General features: G+C 47.8%; 1 long non-coding RNA gene across 1 annotated transcript; it reads right to left on the bottom strand.

Moving 5' to 3' along the window:
* Positions 1 to 1,031: 1,031 nt before the first annotated feature.
* Positions 1,032 to 21,243, bottom strand: LOC120891441 (uncharacterized). The gene is made up of 3 exons (XR_013431359.1): positions 15,860 to 21,243; positions 7,435 to 13,789; positions 1,032 to 2,546 (listed from the first exon to the last, which is right to left on the bottom strand). It is a non-coding gene; the product is annotated as an uncharacterized LOC120891441 (long non-coding RNA).
* Positions 21,244 to 24,728: the final 3,485 nt, after the last annotated feature.

Raw genomic sequence — 24,728 nt, 5'->3', positions numbered from 1 at the left:
CCAAAGCATTCAGACAAACTGCAGGGGAAAAAAAATTAGAAAAGATGAGGCAATTATCCGAATGTCAAACAGCTGAATATTTAAAAAAACAAATCTCTGACTGACTTCTAAAGCCTTTTTTTAAAACACATGTTTTCATGTTTGAGAAACATCCTGGAACAGAAAACACAAAAGGAATCAACCTTCCCCCCCCCCCTTTTTTTTAACTTTTAAAAAACTGTTAAAATTGGATTCACAGTAAAATAAGTGGAAACAGTAGCAAGTGGCAGACTGGTGGAAAGTTTCCTTCCAGTCTCCATGCCAACCAGAGCACGGAGCACTGCTGGGTAAATGCAAAAACCAGTCCACGGAGACTTCAACATTCCTGCATTTTTTTAAAAATAATGGTCTATTTCATATTTTCTACTATTAAATTAAATGCCAGGTTGGGTATTCCCTGCTTCTCCAAGCCTAGAAAATAGGCTCTGTCTACATAGGAAAAAACCAATTTCAAAGTGGCTGGTTTCTTACAGGGCTGTTGGGACAACCATCTTCATAAGGCTGTTTTGAAATAAGGTTGGAAATACTTAAAAACAGGGTTGGTTTGTTTTAATGTTGCTGCTTTGTGGACTCTTCTCTGCCCTCTTCCCTTTCTGGGCTGGGGATCAAACCCAGGGCTCTGCACATGCTAGGCCAGGGCCCTCACACTGCGCCACATCCCCAGCCACCCTCTGGGACTTTTAATTGTTTTATTGCTGTACAGAAGCAGTGAAGGCTCTTGATACAATGCTTTGAATTGGTGGCCGAGTCAGAAAATTGAATCTGACTTCAATTCTTACAAATGGAAAGATGAAAGAACGAGTTTGGATTAGTCCATAAAATAACCTAGGAAGACAGATCTACCAACAATGAAATAAAAATTGAAGAGTCGCTTTCTGTTCTGTTCTATTACCTTGAATGGTTGATGCCCCCCTCCCCCCCCCCCCGCCCCATCACGGAGCCCAGGAGAGCCTGCAGGAGGACCAAACCTATCTGTTTGGGAGTATAGACCTGCATCCCCACGGCGGCTGAGGCTTTGATGAACTGAAGGCGTGATCCAGCAGGGTATGTACTCATGAGTCAGGTGGACCTGGACAGGAAATCTCTGTGACCACTGGGCAAGCCCCTTGACCTCTTTCAGCCTCTGTTTTCTCCCCTGTAAAAGGACAAAAAAATACTAGTCTCATGGGTTATAGTCATGGGGGTTTAAGGGAACAACCTTCATTGGGGGTTTAAGGGAACAACACCTGTAAAATACTAAGCACAGTACCTGGACTAGACGGGGAGCCCTGTTAGGGTTACCTCTTAGTGAATTTTACTACTAGGTCTCTGCTGGAAATTTTAACCAACACTGATATAGGTCTTTTCCAGTTTGCTCACCCAATTAGATGTGCACTCCTGATTAGGACTCGTGTCTAATTTCCTGAGAAAGCCTCTTGCACACAGCTTAGAGATACACATACAGCCAGCCCTCAGGAAATAACTGGTGGTCCATAGGAATATATTATTCTGCAGCGGGAAGTCTGGAGACAGGTTGCAAGCAGACAATGCACAGTGTAGATATTTAATTCACACAAATCCACTAAATGTCATGGGAGAGAAAGACACTGGACCTGGTGCAGGTGAACTGCCCGCCACTGTGTTCAAAGGACGCATGACTGAAACGAGCTGAGCCGGCAGACAAACCCGTCTCAGCCAGCCACTCGGCAGCCCTGGTTGGTGAAGACTGCATTTTAACATGATGGACAATGTAGGTGGTATAGTAGGTTAAGCTGTGTCCCTCACAAAACTATTTTCAGCTCCTAGCCCTTGTCACCTGTGAATGCAACTTGATGTGGAAGGAGGTAGATGTGATCAAAGGTGAAGGTGGAGGTGGGACTGGATTTGAGTGTGTGGTCCAATGACTCAGGTGTCATTATTAGAGGAAAAGGAGGTTTGGGTGGAGTTGCAGGGGAGACCCACAGAAGGGAAGGCCACCTGAAATTGGAGGCAGACATCAGAGGGACACATCTACAAACCCAGGAGCACCGGCATTGCCAGCTACTATCAGATCCTGGAAGAGGCAAGGACAGACTTGTCCCCGGTGTCTTGGTGAGGAATGTGGCCCTACTGCTGGACTTGTAGCCCCTAGGATCATGAAAGAGTACACTTCGGATGTTGAGAGCACCCAGTTCTGGTAAATTCTCTGGCAGCTCCAGGAAGCTCCCACAGGTAGGCAGAGCTGGAAGGCACTTCTGCTTTCAGTGGCACTGCCTGGAATTGATGTTTGTCACTGTTGCTCACATACCAGTGACCCACACAGGTCATGTGACAGCCTGTCTTGAAGGAGACAGGCCAGGCAGATCTGCAGGTTTCTCAGGTTTGTGAAGAGAACCAGAATCTTCTGAGCAGCACAGTACCCTGAGGAGGAAGGTCCTCCTGAGCCAGCTGGAATGATCTTAGTAGATACTGTTACAAATGGTAACTTTGCTGCCGCCTTCCCATTCTTCCTAGTTCAGTGCTCCTTACACCAGAATCATACAGAGACTCTGAAAGAAGAACACATGTATGAGCTGAGGATATTTTCATCTAGGCAGGTAGTAAACCACCATTTGTTCATTCATTCATTCAATGAGGATTTATTTACTAAGCACATAATTTTATGCCAGATATTGAGCACAGCATGATGGGAGGTATTCAATCAATGCTCACTGACCAAATGACTAAAAATATGGAGCAGGACTGATGGGTGGCTCCTGCGCGTCCAGTCAGGAGTCCAGAGGAAGAGATGTAACTGATTCACCCAAGAATAAAAATGAGTGGCGTTTGCTGTTGGTGAAGATAAAGGGTGAACAAGGCAATGTCCACGGACCTTGAAGACCTCACTGGGGACGCTGGAGCTGAACCTGGGCCTGGAGAAGGGCAGGCACACAGCCCTGGGCTGCAGAGACAAGGCTGAGCTACAGATAAAGTTCTGGCCGAGAGGTTCCCCTTTAGATTTTGTGTTTTGTTTTAATTTACTCTTTTCACTCTAATATAGCCACAATGGTAAAAATTTAGAACAGGAGCTGGAAAAATGTGATCTCGGTGTATTTTCATAAATAAGGTTTCACCTGGACAGTCACCTCTGTCCTGTAGAGTCCTCAGAAGCTTTGACACTAAAATGGTGGCACCGAGTAGTGCGTTGGTTGAGGACTGGTGAGTGCCATTGCTGGGATTGAGAGAGCAAAACCGTTATGGCTTGGCCTTCACAGACAGTTTGCTGAATCCCGTTCTGGCTGATGAACAGGAGCCTAGTTTCCTTACTGTCCTCAGGGCAAATGTCTTACCCCTCCTTCTCTGGGTTCTCTTGTGAGGTCTACGTTGGGGCTCTCTCTGTTACTCATGGAAGTCGCCTTCTCCTCCAGTTCTGGGGAGTTGCCCAAAGTTGTGGCTGGTCAGTGGATCGTAGTCACCTTATCCTGCGCACACCTGCTTTAGTCGCCAGTCATGCAGTAGACGCTCAATAAACACTGGTGGAAAACTTCTCCGTGGCCTCAGTAAAGAGAACTTTTATTATTCTTTTAGGTGAAGCTCTATTTTTAAAAGTGATTTCAGCTTGCTTGAGGACTTACTTTGTACGTGTCTCTCTGTGGTTGCTGTTTGTTCGACTTCTGATAATTACAGCATAATAGGTGGGCCCGGTGATTTCTTAACTGGATCCTGTTGGTCTTTGTGTAAATGATGTTTCATTTACATGGGTTCCAAAAAAAAGTAGAAGAGCTTTCTCCTTGTTTCTTCACCTTTTATCCTTTATCACGGTACCGTGGCTTTTCTTGTTAACGAACCCATAATATCTGTCTGAATTATCTTTTTCAAATAATAACTGTGCTTTAAATGTGACAATATGAATTGCTTTTATAATTCTAAATAAGCCATCTATTTTAAAACCGAGTTCAATGCTGATGATTTCTCTTTATTTAAAAAAAATAAATCACCAAGATTCAATTTGAAAACCAATTGTCTATGGAGGCACTAAAAATTATTTGGTCTATTCAAGTGATAATGTACAGTAAAGTTTATCTATTTTTAAATAGTTGAAATATTAATCCAGGAGAGAGCGTTTTCATAAAACAATTAGCACAAGATGCACGAGGGGTCAGGATGAGCATCTGGTTCTAAGAGCTCTGGGTTTTATTCATTATGATGCTGAATGTATTTAATATTCATTTTTACCATTGAAGATGGGCCTTGAGGCCAAAGCTTATGCATCATGTAGTTTATTCAAAGGAAGATTGTTATGCAAATCTGTAGCATATTTGGGGACTTTCCAGACAGAAAGAGAAAGTCTCACAGAAAAGAGTTTTCTTCAGAACCAGGGCCAGGTAGTGACCTCTGTTATTTCAGGTCCACGCAGACCAGCTGTCTCACGCAACTAAGCTCCACTTAGCAATTTGGTTTCCTCCCTTAGGTTTGAAGGATTTCTCAGAGAGGGAAAGCACTTGGAAGGAATAAGAAGACATCTGGGTGTAGGAAATGATGGGCATGAAAAACCTTAGGGTATAAAACAAGGATACAAGCTCCTTTTCGCTTTCGCAGGGTGAGCCTTCGCTCACCCCCATGCACCCTGTACCCCGTGGGTAGCCACTCTCCTAATCCCTGTTTCCCAGAGGAATGTGAGACTTGGAGAGATGGGCTGTTTAATGCAGAATCACAATGAGGACTAAGAAGTGGCGCTGGCCCCCACTGGGCTAGCCTGCACTCCACAGTTAACTATCCTCAAATGGAAAACTCAAGGTAGCCTGTTGTGTGCGTCTCCCCCCACCTCAAACTGATCCCGCCCCCAACAACTGGAGGCCAAGGCCAAGGGACAAATGGCAGACTTCTATAAATGAAAGTTTTTGTTTGGGGATCTTTATTCCCCAGAGAGACCCCCTGAGAAACAGGCTGGTGGAGCTGCTTCCGTGGAAGGGGGTGGGGCCAGCAGAGTTCCTGCTGGGCATGGCCATTGTCAGGCTTCCAGAGGGGCCTGGGTTCCTTCTCTCTCAAGGTCAGTGGCCTGTCAAGGTTTCCAGGTCAGAGGAAGGCTGACCCTGGGCTGAGGATTTCAGCGCAGCATCTGCAAACAAGGGCTTCTTCTTAGAGGAGTACTGAATTGTGTGACAGAGATATATAGATATATATAGAGAGAGACAGAGAGAGAGGGAGGGAGGGGAGGGGGGGAGAGAGAAGAGAGAAGGAGAGACAGAGACAGAGAGGGAGAGAGAGAGAGAGAGAGAGAGAGAGAGAGAGAGAGAGAGAGAGAGGGAGGGAGGGAGGGAGAGAGGGGGAGAGAGAGGGAGAGTGAGAGACAGAAAGGGAGAGAGAGGGAGAGAGAAACACAGAGAGGGAGAGGGAGGGAGGGAGGGAGAGGGGGGAGAGAGAGGGAGAGAGAGGGAGGGAGGGAGAGAGGGAGAGAGAGGGAGAGGGAGGGAGGGAGAGAGGGGGGAGAGAGGGAGAGAGAGAGACAGACAGAGTGAGAGACAGAGAGGGAGAGAGAGAGAGAGAGGGAGAGGGAGGGAGGGAGAGAGGGGGGAGAGAGAGGGAGAGAGAGGGAGGGAGGGAGAGAGGGAGAGAGAGACAGAGTGAGAGACAGAGAGGGAGAGAGAGGGAGAGAGGGAGGAGGAGGGAGGGAGGGAGAGAGGGGGGAGAGAGGGAGAGAGAGAGACAGACAGAGTGAGAGACAGAGAGGAGAGAGAGAGAGAGAGGGAGAGGGAGGGAGGGAGAGGGGGGAGAGAGAGGGAGAGAGAGGGAGGGAGGGAGAGAGGAGAGAGAGAGACAGAGTGAGAGACAGAGAGGGAGAGAGAAACACAGAGAGGGGAGGGAGAGGAGGGAGAGAGGGTGGAGAGAGAAGAGAGAAGGAGAGACAGAGAGGGAGAGAGAGGGAGAGAGAGATATACAGACAGAGAGGGAGAGGGAGGGAGGGAGAGAGAGGGGGAGAGAGGGAGAGACAGAGAGGGAGGGAGAGAGAGAGGGGGAGAGAGAGATACACAGACAGAAGGAGGGAGGGAGAGAGAGGGGGAGTGAGAGAGGGAGAGACAGAGACAGAGAGGGAGAGAGAGAGAGGGAGGGAGAGAAAGAGAAGAAGGAGGAGGAGGAAGAGGAGGAACAAGAAAACCTCAGAGGCAGTCCCAGGAGAACAGGGCTGGCCAGCCTGAGGGGTCCTGGTGGGAGGAAGTTCCTCCAAGGGGTCCCTCTTGACCCTGGGGAGCAGGACATTCAGAACACACAGCCACTGCTGCTGGCTCCTGCAGCCTGTGATGAGGGACCCCAAGGGCCTTGCTGAGGAAGAGGCCCTGGAGCAGAGGCCAGGGTGCCCAGGGAGGGCGTTCATCTGACCAACGCTGTGCCACTCTGATTTCATGACCCAAACTGTGAGACTTGTCACAGGCTCCTGGCTTCCCCTCCAGGTGGCTCTGACTGAGTGTACGTACGGGCTGCGGGCTGCCGGGGGACCTCAGACAACCGTCAGTGGATCAAGAGGAGGCCACCTTGTGAGGCCCAGCCTGAGAATGGGAATGTCCTCAGCACGCAGCCCACACCAGTGTGACTTGCCCCAGAAGACCAAGGAGCCAGGGCGGGTGGCTGGAGTGCCATCAAAGAGTGGGATTCGACATTTCACTTTAGCTGCATGTGCACAGCGGCCAGCACCGTTATCAGTTAAAACTCTTGCACACTCCTATGGAGAGGCTCGCAACTTGGGGCTGGTGAACAGCCTGAAGGGCAGGAGACAGAGAGCTGAGCCCACAAATAAAGGGTGACCTGCTCCCAAGGAGATGTGTTGGCCTCAAAGCATATTAAGCAGTGAAAACAATGATAGAAATCATCAAAATAAGCACTTGCTGGTTGCCAGGATTGGAGCGGAGTGTTGAACACTCTTCATCAGATATGATCCTTCCACCCCCTGGGCCACGATCATGACCACGGTGGACAGGCGTAGAGCTCCCGCCATGTCCCAGGCCTGATGCAAGACTCCTAGGGGTCTGCTTCACTTGAGCCCTCGCGACCTTGTGACGTCAGTAATAATACTGCCCGTCTGTCAGCTCTGGGACTTTGAGCAAGGTCTGAAAAGCATTTCTAATTGACACATACCCATGGCCACACTTACAGGTGTGACTTTTTTGGTAGAGAGACTTACAATGTGTCATGATCGAAGCAGGGTCATCAGCATCTCCATCTCTCCAACGTGATCATCTCATTGTGTTGGAAATATTCCAAATGGACTACCTACCTTGAACTAGGCCTCCGGCTGCCGAGCTGCCCATGGCTGGGACATGTCCCTCCCACTTAGTTCAGTGTGGTACCTGTAATCCACCTGGCCCTTCCCCTCCCATCCCCTGTGCAAATTTCTTAGCATTAGGAAAACTGAAATGTGTAATCTATGCCTGAAAGAATAAGATGTATGAGAAACATGCTCACCTGTCCCAACCGGAAGAATGGACTGAGAGACCAAGGTACAGGGAAAGCGAGGCTTTCATGACATCTGTGAGACCAGGTGACTAGTGGCCAGGGACTCCCAGGGCGTGATGAGCAGCAAGTTAGCTCACCTGGCTCCTTGCTGGCTGAGTGCTGTGGGATGCACGGTCTTCCTGGACGTTGCCTAGGTGGTCCTGTCTCCTGTAGGGCTATTTAAGGAAGCATACCTTTAGTTGTTCCCACCTCCCTTTGTTCCCTTGTGGCAAGATCGACTTCCTGGGTAAATGCCTTCTGACACACGTGCAGTTCTTTACCTAAGTTACTGTCTCAGCACAGAGTGTCTCTCTCTCTCTCTCTCTCTCTCTCTCTCTCTCTCTCTCTCTCTCGGTCAGGTCGACCCCTGCCCCACCTCCTGTTTGTCGAGGGCTGTTCAGGTGCGTGGACTTGGGGTCTGCCACATCTGTAGACTGTGGTGCTGTTGTACAGGTCAACTGCCTGTCACTTTCTACTCTGCTCCATTTCCCCTCCAGCTGCCTCCCCGACATCTCCATTTCACACATAAGGCTAACCGCTGTACTCTGAAATGGGCCACTGGAATTTCCATTTCTCACACACACGTGCACATGTAAAGAAATAGCAGTAATCAGAACAACATCAGCACCACGTGGCCAAGCCCAGCGTTAGCATCAGACACCACCAGGATGCGGAAGCCCACCCACACCCTCCCCAAAACATACTGGTCCTTCCCCAGAGATCTGAACACATTTCCTGTTTTTTTTTCTTCTGTATTAACCATCTCCTAATTTGGCTTCCGTTGTTTTACCAGGGACATTCAGAGCCCCCCTCAAAACCGCAGCTCTTTCTCCCTTCCCTCCATTTCACCAACGACTCTGCGCCCTTCTTTTTCTCTGCATTCTGAAGCATGTGATTTTGCCTTTTGGGATTCCTCAGGACTCTTCCATTGACCAGGAAGAGGAAGCCCCACTCCATCCAGCTGGAGCAAAGGGAAGAGGGTGTGTGGCTGGCCCTGGGGTCCTGCGGGATCCGCCTCCACAGAGCCCATCAACCTCTGCTCAACACCGCATCTCAGAAAAGTGCCCCGTTCTGAGCGCAGCAGGCACAGTCACCAACAGAGAGCAGCTAGCTGCACAGCACTCACACCCTGCTGGGTCTTACAGGTCTAGAGATGACCTAAGTCCACAGGAAGAGAGCACATGCCATGTGTGAATGTCACCCCACTCAGGAGAGGGCGCTGAGCATCTCTGGACTTGGTGTCTGCAGAGGTTCTGGAACTAGTCCCCCCCCAGATACCAAGGGGTGACTCTTCTAGAAACCAAGGACCTGGGAAAGTGCAGGCTGGCCTTCAGTTATGCCTCGTGTTGGGCTGGGCCCTCTCTGTCAGTCCCCTTTGTGGGGCAGCCATATGGACCCGAGGGACACACTGTCATTCCTCCTGTGTGTGTGGTGAAGAGGGGGACTCCAAAATCCTCTCCTTCCACCTAGTGATTCCAGTAGCTGCCCCAGGATTCAATCTCTGAGTCTATCTTTATGGCCACAGGGTGGAACTTGGAGTGTTGCAATGGGGATCCACAACTGGGTGGCTTCACCCAGATCCCCGAATTTAGGGTAGAGAGCAAGGTTCTCCCAGGGAAAGTGAATGTGCTGTTAACAAGAACAGAGGAGAGGATGTTGTACAAAGAGAGCAGCTGTGGGCCCCCCTTCTGAGCAAAGCAGGGTCATGTTGTACATACCCACCAATTCTTGGTGAGTCATTCACGCTCTCCCACCACTCAAGAAGCAACATACCTCCCTGTCTTAGTCTGTCTTCTGTTGCTATAACAGAATCCATGAGACTGGGTAATTTATGAAGAAAAGAGGTTTGTTTTAGCATTCCATTCTAGAGGCTGGAAAGTCTGAGAACACGGTGCCAACATCTGCTTGGCTTCTGGCGGGAACCTAAAGCTACTTTGAATCATGGAGAGAAGTGGAAGGGCGAGTGGGCATTCATGGAAGAGACAACACACGGGGGCTTGCCTTGGTTTATCATAAACTGCTCTGAGTAACTAATCCAGTCACCCAACCCTCTTAATGATCCGATCACGTCTTCTGGCCCTCCTCTCAGTCCAGAAGGACCTTTCAACAGGAGTGGTGGAGGGGGACAGACCAGGTCCAGTCCATAGCACTACCCATTGGACCTGGACAGGAGCTAGGCTATTTCACAGGGACCCTACCGAGGACTTCACCTCTGGTTTCCAGGTCTCCTGGACCATGTGCTTCGACTCTAGAGAGGCACCCTGTGTGTTCAACGTTCAGCTCTGCATGCATCTGAGTTCTTGTCCGACGACTGCGTGGACCCTCCACGCACCAGGAGGAGGTGAACAAGGAAGAACTGAGTGGGTGCCGTTCCAGAGACGATGAGCAGGAAAAGCCAGAAGCAAACAGAAAGCAACCCATGATTACTCATAATAGAGAGAACCACCAAACAATGAGCGCTCGTGGGGCTGGGATTATGAAGTATTTATAGATCACTGTATTGTGTTTGCCTCTGCAAACGAGCTCTCATGTTTTACATATCTCTATGCTTTTATTAGAAGCCGTGGGAACAACTCCCCTCATTTTTGCCGCCTATGCAAATTGATTTACCTCGGCATCTACTGACCTTTCTTGACATGTTCTTAGACTGGGCCCGTGTTGGTTTTGAAAGAAGGCTAAGAACCTGGTAATGAGCACTTTTAGAAGATAACCTGACCTTGAAGCCATGATAGTGCAATTACTTTTAGAATTTAAAATATACATGAGATTATATCAATTTTTTTTTTACTTTAATTATATTCTTCAACAGGATCTTTGGAAGGGAAAACACACCATGACCCTATCCAGGGACCCATTTCCCTCAAATTTGCATATAAATCACATTTTTGTAAATTGAATCATCATTTAGGGTTCCAGAGTGACACAAAAATTTTTCGATGAATCATGGACTAATTTTAATTTTAAAGGAGAAAGAAACATCTGAGCTATGACGCATAAGATTTTTTCATTTCGAGATGTGGGGACTGTGTGGACAGCAAGAAATGACTTACCCAAGGCACATGCACACCGAGTCTATCCTCTGATTTGTTTCCTTGTGCAGGAATATGCACCACGGAATCAAGAATATGTTTCAAATTTAAGAAATATTACCTTTTTTATGATTGCAGAGAAAATGGAGAAGGAAAGAATACCATGTGCAGGATCTGAACAGGCAAAGTAGGAAAAGCAAATCTCATAGAATCAAAAAGATTTGTGGAAATTTGTTAGTCCTTGAGCAGGTTTCATAAGCATAGTGGGAAATGATTAAACAGTAACATTCTGGATTGTTCTAGTGGGCTAATCAGTCAGTATGAGTGTAAGTTATAGTGAAGAGACAAATATGCCTCAATGGCTTTCTACCCAGAAGTCTACTTCAAGCCCTCCTTGTGGGCCCTCAGCCTGGACAGAGTCTGCTCCCTCTCCACTGTGGCTCTGTAGGTCCTACTAGACTGCCCTTCTGCAGAGAACAGCTCCAGGTTACAGTATGGATGGACTGAAATTCCACGAAACAGCGGCCACCTTTCTGGCCTGACCCATCAAGACAACCAGTGCTGCTAGAAAGTGACAAGAGTCCCAGAGAGGAGACAGCCAGATCAGAGGGCCATCAGACTCCTGGACGGCACTCACGTGAGCAGAGCTGGCAGCTTGCAAGGAAGGCAGGAGAAGGGAGAGATGTGGGCTGCTGGCCTCACTCTCAGCCTGAGCTGGCCCAAGTGAACCACCTGCTAAGACAGAAGCATCAACACTCTTTATAAGAACACCGTGGAATCAAGAGTCGCCACGGCATAACCACAGAGTAGGAGAAGGTGTCATACGAAATGACAAACCTCGATGACACCGCATTGACAATGGCAGTGAGCACTAGCATCTCTTCCTTTTGCCAGAAGAAAGGAACAAAGGGCAAGAGTTCAAGAGCTCCCACAACTTCCGCTCACAGGTGACAGCTGTCCCCAGCTCCCCACTGGCTGAGGGGAGTCACAGGGCCACACCTGACTCTAAGGGATCAGGAAGCTGGAGTTTGTTCTCGGGGAGGAAAATTGACAGATTTAAAAATGAATAATGAGACGTCCTGCATGAAGGCAGGGCCACTGTTAGGAAGAGCAGGTGTTTAGGAGTCTCAGAACCCCTGGGGGATCCAGCTCTCCACCTGCTCCCAGGTGCACGCTCCCCAGAGTGTCTTACACAAAACCACTTCTGTAGCCACAGCTGGCTGGACCAGGAAGCAGGCAGGGGACCCATGCTGGGCCATTCAGAATGTCCAATCTGATGGATCCCATCGAATGCGTGGATGGGGAGGCCCTGCAGGGCCAGGGTCGAGGTAGAGGTGGCCTCATAAAGGTGGAGGGGGAGAGCCCAGCGTGGACAAACACTCGCACACTCCTGGGCGGCACTGCTGCATGCACTGAGCTCCACGGCTCAAGCTAATTCCAGAGGATGCGTATCCCTCCCTGGGCACCACTTACGGGCAGGTTCACAGCGTGTCGTTAAGACTACCGTGTGCGTGTGGCTTCTGGAGCTGGGCAGTGCCGTGTCGCTGCTATGGCAGACTGGAGACACGGAGGAGAGAGGCACAGACATGTCATTCTCGGGGCGCCGGGCTGCGACAACAGTAATTCTGCTGAGCAGATGGAAAAAGAACAGACTTCTGATCTGGTGCGAGGGTCTGTGCGTCAACAGATTGAACCAGGAGTGGCTGGAACCGTGGAAATGCAACCCACCGAGAAAAACAAATGGCGACCTTTGAGTGAGTCCAGACAGGATCCTCTGTACTGATCAGAACCGGGGCTGCAGGATGGTACCCTGACGGGGCAGCTCGCGGTTCCAGCACCGTCCTTCTCTTTTCTAACGTGAGCATAGGACTCAGTGGATGTTTTACGTCCGAGTGGGTCTTTCACTGACAAAGGCACCTCCAAGTCTCTGACCTGGCTGGGAATGCCGCACGGAATGGCCCGACTTCTCTGATTGACCTTCCAGAATTTCCTAAGCACATCCCCCCACCCCATTAATTTCATCTTGCAAACTTGCCTTTTTACATAGTGAAATATCTAAATATAGGCTCAGAGTCTCATATATTGTAAGAGTTTGGGCCTTCCTTTGTCACATAATGGTAAAATGTGCCATATGATCTTAACTCACACAATTCCAAACAGCCACAGAGAGTGGGGAGACAAATGCTCTCCTGCTGCTTTAAACACTATTTAGCAAGTTTTATAGTGGAAGGGTTTGCCGACACAGCTATTGGTTTCTTATGAGGAGGAGGAGAAGAATTTTTTTTTTTCTTTTTATAATCCAAAGAAAGATGCTTCTTTAGCCAGACATGGCGTGGAACTTTCAAAGGCCAAGTAAAGCCCTCTGCTAGTTCTCAACCCCCTTTCCGTGTTTTCTAGAAGGATTTTAGTGAGTTCTCAATTACCCAGGTTCACAGGGAGGTGTACAGCAAGGTTCCCGGGTCATTCCTACTGGGCTTTAGTCTTCATTTTTATACTCGGACACAAATTTTTAAAAATTCACGTTATCCATCGTGTTCTTCCTTCATATACCACCAGGCAGATTAAATAGTATCTTGGATACTAAAATTTTCCGTGGATCTCATCATCACCACCCAGAGCCCTTCCTAGCACCGCTCAGCACTCCCTTCTTTAAAACACGCCTGCCGGTTGTTCTGGACAGTCGGTTGGAAATCATAGCACAAGACACCAAGTACATCAGCTGAGAAATGAGCCGGCCGTGCTCTGCAAAGTTGGAGGCACCGTATCAATTTCAAGTGTTATTGCTGATGATTAAGGAGACACATCACCAGCTGAGGCCCCTTTCCCTCTATCATCCAGTGGAACAGACTGTAAAAATATTCCTTGGAAGCTTTTGAACCCACGTTATTTTAGAAGCTGTTCTGCACAGAGGACACTGGGGATGGCCCCTGGTGAACTGTCGGGTGAGCTCCATTCACTAAGCAGTTCCTTATTCGAAGAAGTCAGGCTGGATCGTCGAAGAGCCCATCGCCGGATGGACAGAGATTTTAAAATGTGTCACATGCCCACAGTGGACTATGACTTGGCCGTTTTATGATGTCCTGTCATTTGGAACAGCATATATGGAACTGGAGATCACGGCAAGTGAAGTAAGCCCAGGGCAGACAGACAAATGCTACGTGGTGCGTGTGGAACACGGGGGTTGATCTCATACAAGCTGAGGGCAGGTGGTCAGAGCGGCTGGGGCCGGAGAGATGGAGAAGGCTGGCCGGTGGGTACTCAGAGAGCTACACCACAACAGGAAGTTCCAGGTGCTGCTGTAAAGCAACGTGGCCAGAGAATGTCAATGTTGTATGTACTTCAGAAAAGCTAGAGAGAGGATTTTGAATGCTCTCACTATAAAGAACTGATAAACGTCTGAAGCAATAGATATGTTCACCCCGAATTTGAACATTACACAATGTACACATGTATGAAGACAGCACTTCACCCCATAAAGATATGCACTCCTTATGTGCCAATTAAAATAAATGAATTTTTAAAACATATGACATTGTAAATGTAGACAATTATCTGTCAATCAAAACTTCTTTAAAAATAAACAAAACTCAGTCACATAAATCCTTCTATGTCACCTGGCATAGGGTCAGCGGTCCCAGTATTTTTATAGTAAATCAGACAATGATGGGGATCCCTTGGGGGAGGGTGTGAGTGGGGGAGGGGCAGTCGACAGGTTGGGCAAACAACTGGCCGGCCTTGGCTCAGCTTTGTCTTTGTAAAAAGGTGAGCTGTGAGCACTGGGCTCTTCTGAAGCGTGGGTGAGATCCTGTTTGAAGTGCTGAATACTATGCAAAACAGACACTGCCATGGCCATCCTACAGGGCACAAGGCTGGGTCTCTGAGAAACAGAGGCAGTGAGGAGCTGTGTACAGATACATGCATAGACACATGCATGTCCACGTGTCATGCACACACGTGGGAGAGAGAAACAGTTCTGCATACATCAGCTAACAGCTCTGACCCACACGAAGAACAGAGACGGAGACGTGAGTTGGTCCGGGTGCCGGTGGAAACTGGCACATCCAGTCTGCAGTGTGGGCCAGCAGGCTGGGCCCCAGGAGAGAACTGGTGTTGCCGTTCCAGGCCGGACGCACCTGCAGCAGAGGCCCTGCTCCCCCTCCCAGGGAAACCAGTCTTTTCTCTCTCAAGATCTTTGACGAATTGGGCGAGGCCCACCCACTCTGTGAAGGGACAACTGCTTTCCTTGAAGTTTACCTTCTTAAATGTAAAATTCATCTTAAAAAAAAAAATACCTCCAGGGAAATATATGCTAGAATATCAAAGAACAGTGTTTAAGCAAACATCTGGGGACCATGGCCTAGTCAACTTCACTGGGATGAACTTCACTGGGATTTCTTCCTTCTCTACAACTTATAGAGAACTGACCTGGTCTGCCCATGGACGTCAGGGTTAGAGCTCAGCAGAGTTAAGTGAGATGTACATGAAATGGCCTGCTGTAGGGTGCGACACTTGTTTTTATCACAAGAGATGCAGGACTGAGTAATGTTGAGAGGAAACCCTAAAGCCCGTACGTGACTTCACCCAGCACTGGCTTAGGACGTGTTAACAGCCCACTTAAGGGGCTGTTGCACGGATTAAAGAAATCACAAACAAGCCAAATCCCTGCAATACCCTGGAGCACCCACTCGGTAGATGTCATTGGGCTCATCACAAGGGGCCAGTAAATTCTTGCAGTAATTGTCAAATCTACTGTGAGGACATGTGCTGAGTTCCCTCACCTGTGTCCTTATTTGCTCATCTCTGATTTTATGCAAGGAGAACATTCAGAATGATGGCCTCAGAATCTCATTCATTTGGGCACCAGCTGCAGTTTTTGCTACATCTGAGCACCACTTGTCCTATTCACTTGATATTTGGTTTTAGACAGAATTGGGTCTAAGATTAAGGTTGAATTCATTACTTTAAAAAACAATTCTATTTGTTTTTACATGGTGCTGAGGATCAAACCCTGTACTCACATGTTCAAGGCAAGCGCTCTACCACTGAGCCCCAGCCCCAGCCCAACTTTGTCACTTTTGAGTGTAGTAATACTGGTGAAGCCATTTGTTGACATACTACTAACATTTATTTTCCTAAAATACATGACATTAAGCATATAACCATTAAGCCTTACCTCCTGTGAAGGGAGATACGGCCTTACACAACCCTGACCTCATGAATGTTTCCATCATATTTGTTCTAGCTAACAGACAGAAGAACACACCAACACATGTAAGTATTCATAACCAGGTTTCCTTTAGAATCACCTAGTTCCTAGGAAGTTTAGCAGATTAGGATCCTCATATTTCCTTACTTGTGATACTTACGTTATTTTCTTTTGGATGAGGATGATTTCCGTATTCTTTTCTTCTTCTTCTTTATGATACCTCATGTTGATGAGCTTTTCCTTAAATAAATAAGGCCTACAAAAAGTGTGATCATTTGTTACCATGGGTTGAATTCTATCAGATTAACTAGATTCCTCGCATAGACCTATGAGAGAGAGTAAAACAAGAGCTCAACTAAGTCCACAATATTAAAAGGGAAATTCTGTGATACTGAAATCAAACTTACCTCCGTGGAAAGTGTGGAATTTCTACCTTGAGGTGACTGTAGACCATAAGTCCCAAGCAGATGCAGGCTCAAGTGAACCAGCAATTCCACTAATTTCTACTTCAGCCTTGGACTCAGAAACCCTCTGATTACTGACTTCTCTCATCTGCATCAGAAAACCAAATAGATTTATTTGAAACACCTTGAGCCAATATGCCAATGTTTTGAAGCCTGTTAGATCATCAGATGCTTTGGGTTTACAATGGGAAAGATCTCTCTTTTGAAGATAATACAAATGTTCGGGCCAATTAAAGTCACTTCCCTAATCCAGATTCAAGGGATGCACTGTGGCACTGAGATCTATCATCTTTATTGCAGATGCTAAAGTCATCATTACTGTAATTATTGGGGGAAAAAAAGTAATTTGAACCAGATCCATGCTTTAGTTGGCCTTGCTCTCAGCCTCTGTGACAAGGTGGAAAACAATTTCATTTTAGAAGACACTGAAGGAGGCGGAACATTCTTTGAATGAGACACGTTCCCTGAGCTCAGGTTTCCGGGTCCAGTCCCATGGACCCTACAGGCCTGATGACCCTGTGCTTCAGGGCTGTGCTGGGCATTGCAGGGGGTCTATCAGCATCCCTGGTCTGCACCACGGGATATAAGCAGTACCCACTGCCCCAGGAGTGAGTGTGCCCTTGCCATATGACCTCTAGGGCTAACCAAAGTCCTCCCCCTCCCATTCAGAACCATTGACAGCAGGTCACAAAGGAATATTTGCCAATGTTTTTCTGACTGTCATTGTTGGGGGGGAGGAGTTGATTTCTTTACTTGCGATGATTTTTTTTTTCTTTTTTGGTGACTGCATTACAAAAGCCAAACTATAAAACAGAATTGAAAAAAGATAAACGTTTATCACCCCACTTCATATAAATTCAATAATAAATAATAGGCTCTCTCTAAAAATCCTTTTCAAAGTCATTCGTTCTAATCACAAATGAATTTAGCCACATTTCTTTAAATTTTGTACCTTTGTAATGAACTCAGATACATTCATGGAACTGGATGTTAAATAAAGAGATAGAAAGGTCTAATTTGCTGGTTCATTAAGCCAGCTTATTTTGAGACATTGGGCATATTGCTTTGAATTTCATATTTCCAAGTGGTGGAGACAATAGAGGTATCCATCTCTAATGTAGTGTGGCAGACAATTAGGAACACAAATGGATTAAATCTCATTTCATCAGAGATACACACGGTGATTATTATTTTATTGCCAAATACCACCGGCACTGTGTTCCTCAACATTGCAGTCTTTGATTCACATGTTTAAATTTGCATTAAACACTGAGGAAGCAACAATACTTTGGGCCATGTATTTTTGCATGTCATTATTCTGTTCTTTGCTATGTGTGTTCACCCAACACTAGTTTTCTGGATGCAAAATCATACACATGCTTGATGCAGAAGAGACGCTGGTGGCGTCTCTGCAATGACATACCCTGGGGTCAAAATGTGCACCAGTCTCCCAACTGAGGTGACCTTGGGAGGATCACTGCACTTAAAACAGAACTAGAAGAAAAAAAATATTTTTCTAGTGTTGTTTCAATATTTTCATAACTTTTAAATGGCAAGATATTGTTTTTGGAAACAAATGAAATCCTATAATGAAAAAATCCAATTATCTATCCTTCTATCTCTATTGACTATTGCTGTAGCACATCTGTCATCAAATAAGCAATATTAATAATTTAGTATCTATCCATCTCTATCTTTTGCCAACCTCCTGTGGACACCTGCAAGTAATTTTACCTAAATGCATATCTTCCTTTATTTTAAATAAAAAAATGGGATGATGCGATACAATTTTTCTCCAACTTGCTTTTCTGAGTATCTATAGATGTTAAGTTCTTATTTCAGATAACTGCATGATCTTTCACAGGTGGACATAGGAGATCTGTCCAACTTTTTCTCTTCCAAAGGACCCTACGTTACTTCTGGCCCTTTGGTAGTACACACTGTGGGGAGTTGACGTCCCGGAACCGCAGCCCTGGGGCCGGAGCCCCTCTTGCAAGTGGACATGGGAAGCAGAGCTGCTTTGTCTGGGTGGACCAGCCCTCTGAGCTCAGGTTCCATATTTGCATCCTGAGAGTCACAACACCTGTCGCCCTCCCTTCACCTGTGCCTGTAAGGACTGCTGAGCCAGCCCATGACGATGACGTGGTGGGTCTGGAATCAGGAGGGCCCTCGCCCCACATCCTTATAAGCTCTGCTCCAGCCATTGAGAGCCCCTTGTGCTACAGTCTGATCTAAAACCTGCACACTGTCATGGGCTGCCCTGCTCTGGGGCACCCCTTCAGTGGGCATAACCCTGTTTGGGCAGAGGATACACCTTTCAGGGATTGACATTTAGTTACAAAGTGCTGTATCTTGTGGTAGCTGGATTGAGGGCTGGGGTCCACAGGTGTGGGGGCCACTCTGTAAACTCACTTTGCAGACAAGTCAGTTTCTGTACTCACCAGAGTGCAGGCCTCGGAAACTTCTTCGATGGGGAAAGAGTAGGGACTATGTTCAACCTTTTTCCTGCTACGGTCATCAGTTTCAATTCTCCTACTGAAGACACCAATAGCATGCAGGGCAAAACAGTCCATCCTCCCTTACACACCGCTGTTTAGTCAACCGCCCTGTGTTCACCAAGCAGGGAAGTGCCAGCCTACGACGACATGGTGTTCCACACCCACACGGTGGGCTGGGGAAGCATGGGTGATACTCTAGCTTGGGGGCTTGTGTGAGGCCTGGGATTCTGCTGCCGGCTGTGTCCTGGAGGAGGAGGTATGCAAGGAAGATACTACCCTATCTATCCATTTATGTAGGTAGGTGGAGTCTCACTGTTGGCCCAGGCTGGCCTCCAACTTGGGATCCTCCTGACTGAGCCTCCCAAGTAGCTGGAATACAGGTGTTCACCCTTATACTGGGCTTGACTGATGTTTTAAAAACTCACATAGAATAGAACAGAAAATGCCAGAAGGCAACCCTGCAGATATCGACCGCTATTGTTTCATCAATGTTTGTTTCAGAAATACAAGTGTGTGTGTGTCAGAGACGGTGAGAGAGACAGAGGAGAGCTGTGCTAGATCTCAATGGCAAGTGGTTTGCTTACTATGGGTAGCTATCAAAGACACTGAATGCCCCTTTTCTGGGGACACTTCACTCCTGAAACCCTCAGTCCCCGCCTTGCAGCCTGGTGTAGCTGCATCTGTGAGTATAAAACTGAGGCCCTTAGAGCTCTCTTCTCTTGTGCTTTATGGAACATTTCTTTATGGAACGTGGTCTTGGAGACAACAGAAGAGAGACAGGAGGTGACGGGCAATGGCCACGGAGGAGGCTGAGTCTGGAGAGGCGTCCAGTGCCCGGGAGGCAGCAGAGTGCTCTGGGGGCCTTGCTCTGAGGTCCGAGCGGTGGGGCCTCCTCCTGTGCACTCAAGAGGGAGCAGGAACCTGGAGGGGGCAGGGCCTGGAGGAGATGGGGTAAGATGGGGGAGAGGGGCCTGAGAAGGGGAGGGACCCCCTGCCCACTACGAGGTGATTTAATAGGAGCCAGGTCCATCTTCTGGGTTCACTGAAGGCCCTTCCTCCTGTTCTTCATGGATCCAGTGAACATTCTTAGGGCACATTCTGTGGGCCAGGTTCTCCCTGGACCTCACACAATGACCCACACTGGCCAAAGCCCAGCAGTCGTGGAACGTACCATCTAGAAGCTGGGCGAGAAAGACATGTGAATCACGTGACGGAAGCTTGCAGGAGGAGATGTCAAAGGACCTCGGAGGAAGCCTCTGAGGGGGTCAAACTTTCTACCCTATAGTAAGCACAGACAGAGACCTGGATCCAAGGTCACGGTATGGATCCCAACACGGATGCTATGTTATGTTGGCCAAATCACCTGGGCACTCTGAGCCACTTGCTCATCTGTAAAATGAGAACAAGTATTTCACTAACTTCCAGGGCTGAGGTGAGGTTTAAATATACCCACCCACAAGCCTTTGCCAGCTCCAAGCTCCTCTTCAAGTTGCTCTAAATAATCAGGACTGGGGCAGCCAACCTCAGTTACACAGAGATCTTGGTGGTGTTGGGACGGTGAGGTTTTATTCTTCTGCACTGAATAGTCAATCACTCGTGCCCAGAGTGACCGTGAATGACAACAGGCTCAAAGCCCAGCGTATGTCTAATGATTTCATTTTGATAAATTTCCATCGAAGCCTCTTTCTGTCTTTGGAATAAATCTTCATCTTGGTTGGAGGGTGAGAGCAGATGCACCGGCTTCTACATTTTTTAATAGGGCCTCTTTCTAAGCACCAGTGGCTTTTTTGAAGCCTCTTTTGAACTCATGCAACACTGTTATTTACCACCTGAATTATAGAGCAGGTCTAACGCATTACAGATAATTTCCCTGAAGAAGGATGAGGAGAGATGTACTGCATAATGGGAAAACCACCCATGGGAAGTGCCTCTCTGAACAGCAGGTCCCATATCTCAAGGGCAATGCAGGGCCGTCCATGTTGGTCATTCTCATCCCCACTCCTAGAAACAGGCAGGTGGCTCTCCACTCCCCGGTGGTTCTGCTGTCTCCCCATGCAGGGCTCAATTCTCAGAGCATGCTCTAGCTGACTCATCATTTCCCCCTTGCGTTGTAACTGCTAAAGACAGTGGAACCCCATGAATTTGTTCCGTCTCTCAGCTTCAATGCCCAAGGTCATTAGTACTCCATAAACATCCCTCGCTTACGCCACACCTTGAGATGCGCTCTCCCTGGCCCAGTGAGATGCCAGTTACATAGCACCAGTGACAATATCATCTTGTTTTTATAGTTGTATGATGAAGGGTCCAAATGAGCCAAATTGAAGAAAATGGTAAAAGATAGTTGCAAATCTAAGAGATTCCTACCATAGTTTGTCACATGTACATGATACAGGATGCATATATTTAAAATTGTATTTTCTTAATACATGGTTTAAAAATCTCTTAGAGCAAAATGTATGATATTCACATGTGATCTGATGATTCTATACATGTGGAATATGTGTTTTGTAAATGGAGAGTCAAGATATTGATGAAAGATGTATTTTGAGACATCCTATCCATTATAAGCAAAGGTTTTGCATTGAATATTTTCATCTAAGGAGGCCTGGGATACTTAGTATTTACCACTCTCCCAGACCAGACAACTCTCGATGTTTTGATCTAAAGTCCCAAGTGCTCAAAAGAGAAGAAAAATGTTAAAGTGAGACCAGTTCCTATAGTATAACATTCTCTACTTGCTTACAAATTGAAGTGTACTGCAGACTGGTTAAGATGATCACTTGTGTTAAACAGTATTTTGTCACTACAACAAAACACCTGAGACAATCAATTTACAATGATAAATGGTTCATCTCGGCTCACAGTTTTGGAGGTTCCAGGCTGTGGCCTACTGACTGCTGCTTTGAGCCTATGGTGAGGCAGCACATCATGTCAAGCTCAGATGGCAGGGCAGACCCTCATCTCATGGCCAAAATGAGAAAAGAGAAGAGGAAGGGACTGGGGTCCCACTGCTCTCTTCCAGGGCTCACCCAACAGCCTGAAGATCTCTCACTAGGCCCCGCCTTTTAAAGGACCCACCACCTTCTGATGCCACAATGGAGGCCAAGCCTCTACCACATAGGCCTTTGGGGTCACTTAAGATCCAAGCTACAGCACCAATGATTCCAATTTGCCAGGGACAGAGGGGATGTGGGATTTTCAGTTCTCACAGCAGGAAGACTCTGGTCCCCCTGTGAGCAGGTGGCCTCAACCCTACACCCCCACATCCCTGCATCCACATCTCTGCTGGGAGCTCATAGTGGCCATGTGGGCCTCCCAGCCCCCTGACCTGGGGCGTGGCCATCTGACTTGTGTTGGCAAAAATACCTGGAGGGAAGTAGCAGAGAGACTCTCCCAGAGTCTCCGAGGGCCCATGGAAGGGCCTGCACTCGACGCTGGCTAGTGTACTGGCCCAGGGCAAAGGAGAGACACTTGGACGGCTGACAGAGACCTGGTGCCAGAACCCCCGTCTCCACCAGCAGGACCCAGGGAACCCGCAGATGTGGGGGGTGAGGGGCGTGGAAAACGCTAACTTACAGCTCTGCTGAGGTCCCACGGCCACCTGGGGCAGCGTCATTGCCACGGGAGCGTCTTCCTGAGCCAGGAACAAATACTCCATAAATATGAATTGAGGTCTGACTTTGTGCTGGGTACCAGGGACGCCATGCCAAGCCCGGCACTGTTAAGTCACTGTGACGAAACCTAGTGGTCTCACGGTCCCTGAGACCCTTTGGGGAAGGCCTGCAAGGTCAGAATCATTTTGAAAACGATGCTAAAATGTGCTTGCCCTTTCTCCTTCTTTACCACATCACTGTTTGCGTGGATGACATGAGGACGGTGGTGGGCATGTCTGCTGGACCGAAGAAGTCATGGAGGAGGGTGCTGCTCTCTCGTCAGACATTTCACTGTGGAAAACCTCAGCTTCACTTTGAATGAATCTGTTGAAACAGTGAAAATTAAATCAAATCTGAGATGAACACTTCTTTTTTTCAGTACTGGGCATGGAACCCAGGGCCTTGCACTGGCTAAGTGGGCACTCTGCTCCCTGGGCTACAGCCCCAGGCATCTTTAACATCTTGAGACAGGGTCTTGGTAAACTGCTCAGGCTGGCCTCCATCTTGCCATCCTCCTGCCTCAGCCTCCCGAGTAGCTGTGATTTCAGGTGTGCGCCTCCACACTGTTTGGGATCAACATCTTTTTAGTACATCTGCATGCCACACTCTCAAGGACCCATGAAGTGCCTCTCGTGCATTCTGAGATACGATGGGACGGGGCATACATGAGAGAAAACTGGTCAACCATTTTGATAGAGAAGTCAAACCCCTACCTCACAATCTATTCCAAACTGTACTCTGGGCGAACTAAAGAGTTAAATAAAAACAAAACAAAACAATACTAGAATAAAATGCAGAAGGGTGTATTTTTAGAACCCTGGCTGGTGACAGTTCTTTCTCAGTATGCACGGAGGCCAGGACACACAGGAGCGGCAGGTTTTCCTCTATGTGGTTCAGGATTATTTCAATGTCAAGGAAGATTTTAAAAATAATAGAAATAATAAAACTAACCCTGCAAACAAAACACATCTGTGGGGGTCTTGTTAACCAACTGCAACACAGCCTTCATGGATCTCGTATGGAGACTGAGCATGGAATAGGCATGACTTTTGCACAATTGATCAGAGTTGAATGGCAAATCTTGTCAGAAAACAAGTATGGACATCCAAAGGGCAGCACTGGGCCCCCTTAAGAATCATGACCCACTGTCCACATTACGTAGTTTCCCTGGGCATTTTGGAGGGCTGGGATTCAAAGATGCCTGCGGCGTTTTATTAAAGCCATCATCAATCAGAGGGGTAAGCGTGACCTTCTGGTGTTCTGGGTGCCACCGTCAACTGTTAACAGCCACCCTTAATCCAGTTCAGGCCTGAAGCGGTCTGCTCCCACAAAGATGGCGCCAAACCCAATGGCTTCCAATTAATTTTTAAAAAGGGCCATGCAAATGTTGCTCTTTGGGCCGCAGCCCGCAGAAATGGGCAGGATATGAGTCAGGTTCTTGGGTCTCCATGAGCCCACACCACACCCTCATAGGAATTAGAAAAAGACCTCCCTCCTGAAGGACAAATTAGAAAAAGGTGCCTCCTTTGATGGGAGGAGTGGGGAAAGGCACGGCTTCCTCTGGGGGGACTCGGAGCTTCTCGGCTGCGGCTCTCCTGCCCCCAGCTCCTGGGTGGAGGCCCTGTCGAGGGCCCAGCGCGGGTCTCTCTGCACCGTGGGCACATCTTGGCAGCATACACTCCCTTCTGTCTGGTTACAGAATGAAGCTCTAGTAATCGTGGAGAGCCATGTCTGCCCTGCCCAGCATCTGGGAGGGCTCGCCTGCCCACAGCGTTCTCCAGATGAAGCATGGAGGCCCTAATCCCCACGCTCCATCTTACATTAGAGGGGGCTCAGCAGACAAGGGCCAGCAAGCCAGATCTGGCCTCCGGCCTGCTTTGTAAACAAATTTTTTTGGCACCAAGCCACACTCCTCCACGGATGCCCTACGGCCTGTCGTGCTACAAACAGAGGTCGACACCTGCCACAGAGACCTCCAGCTCACGAACATTCAGATCTTTTCTACCTGGCTCTTCAGAAGCACGTTGGCTGACTCCTGCCCGAGACTGGCGCTTCCTGGACCAGACTGTCAGCCTGTTGCGTAAAGGGCCTCAACGAGTTGCAATTTAGTGTTCATGTCTCAGCATATAAAGATGGCTCATGTTACAAAGTCCATGCAAACATTTTTGTATCTATATACGCAAAAATACGTTGCTGAAAAATGATAATTCGCGATCTCAAATGCAGCTCAGCCTCAGTCAGAATTTCTCTCCGTGAAACTCACTGTATATCTAGGAAACCAAACGTGAAGTACAGAAATATTTATCGGATTAACTCATTTCTCTATAAATAAAACAACAACAACAACAAAAACTAGGCCACAAATTCCTCCATCAGATTCATGAAGGAAAAGGACACCTTTGCAGCTAAGTTTG

This window comes from Ictidomys tridecemlineatus, chromosome 16, assembly GCF_052094955.1.
Source record: "Ictidomys tridecemlineatus isolate mIctTri1 chromosome 16, mIctTri1.hap1, whole genome shotgun sequence".
Classification (NCBI taxonomy): domain Eukaryota; kingdom Metazoa; phylum Chordata; class Mammalia; order Rodentia; family Sciuridae; genus Ictidomys; species Ictidomys tridecemlineatus.
Note: the sequence above shows the minus strand (reverse complement) of the source record. Positions and strands in the feature narration are given on the sequence as shown.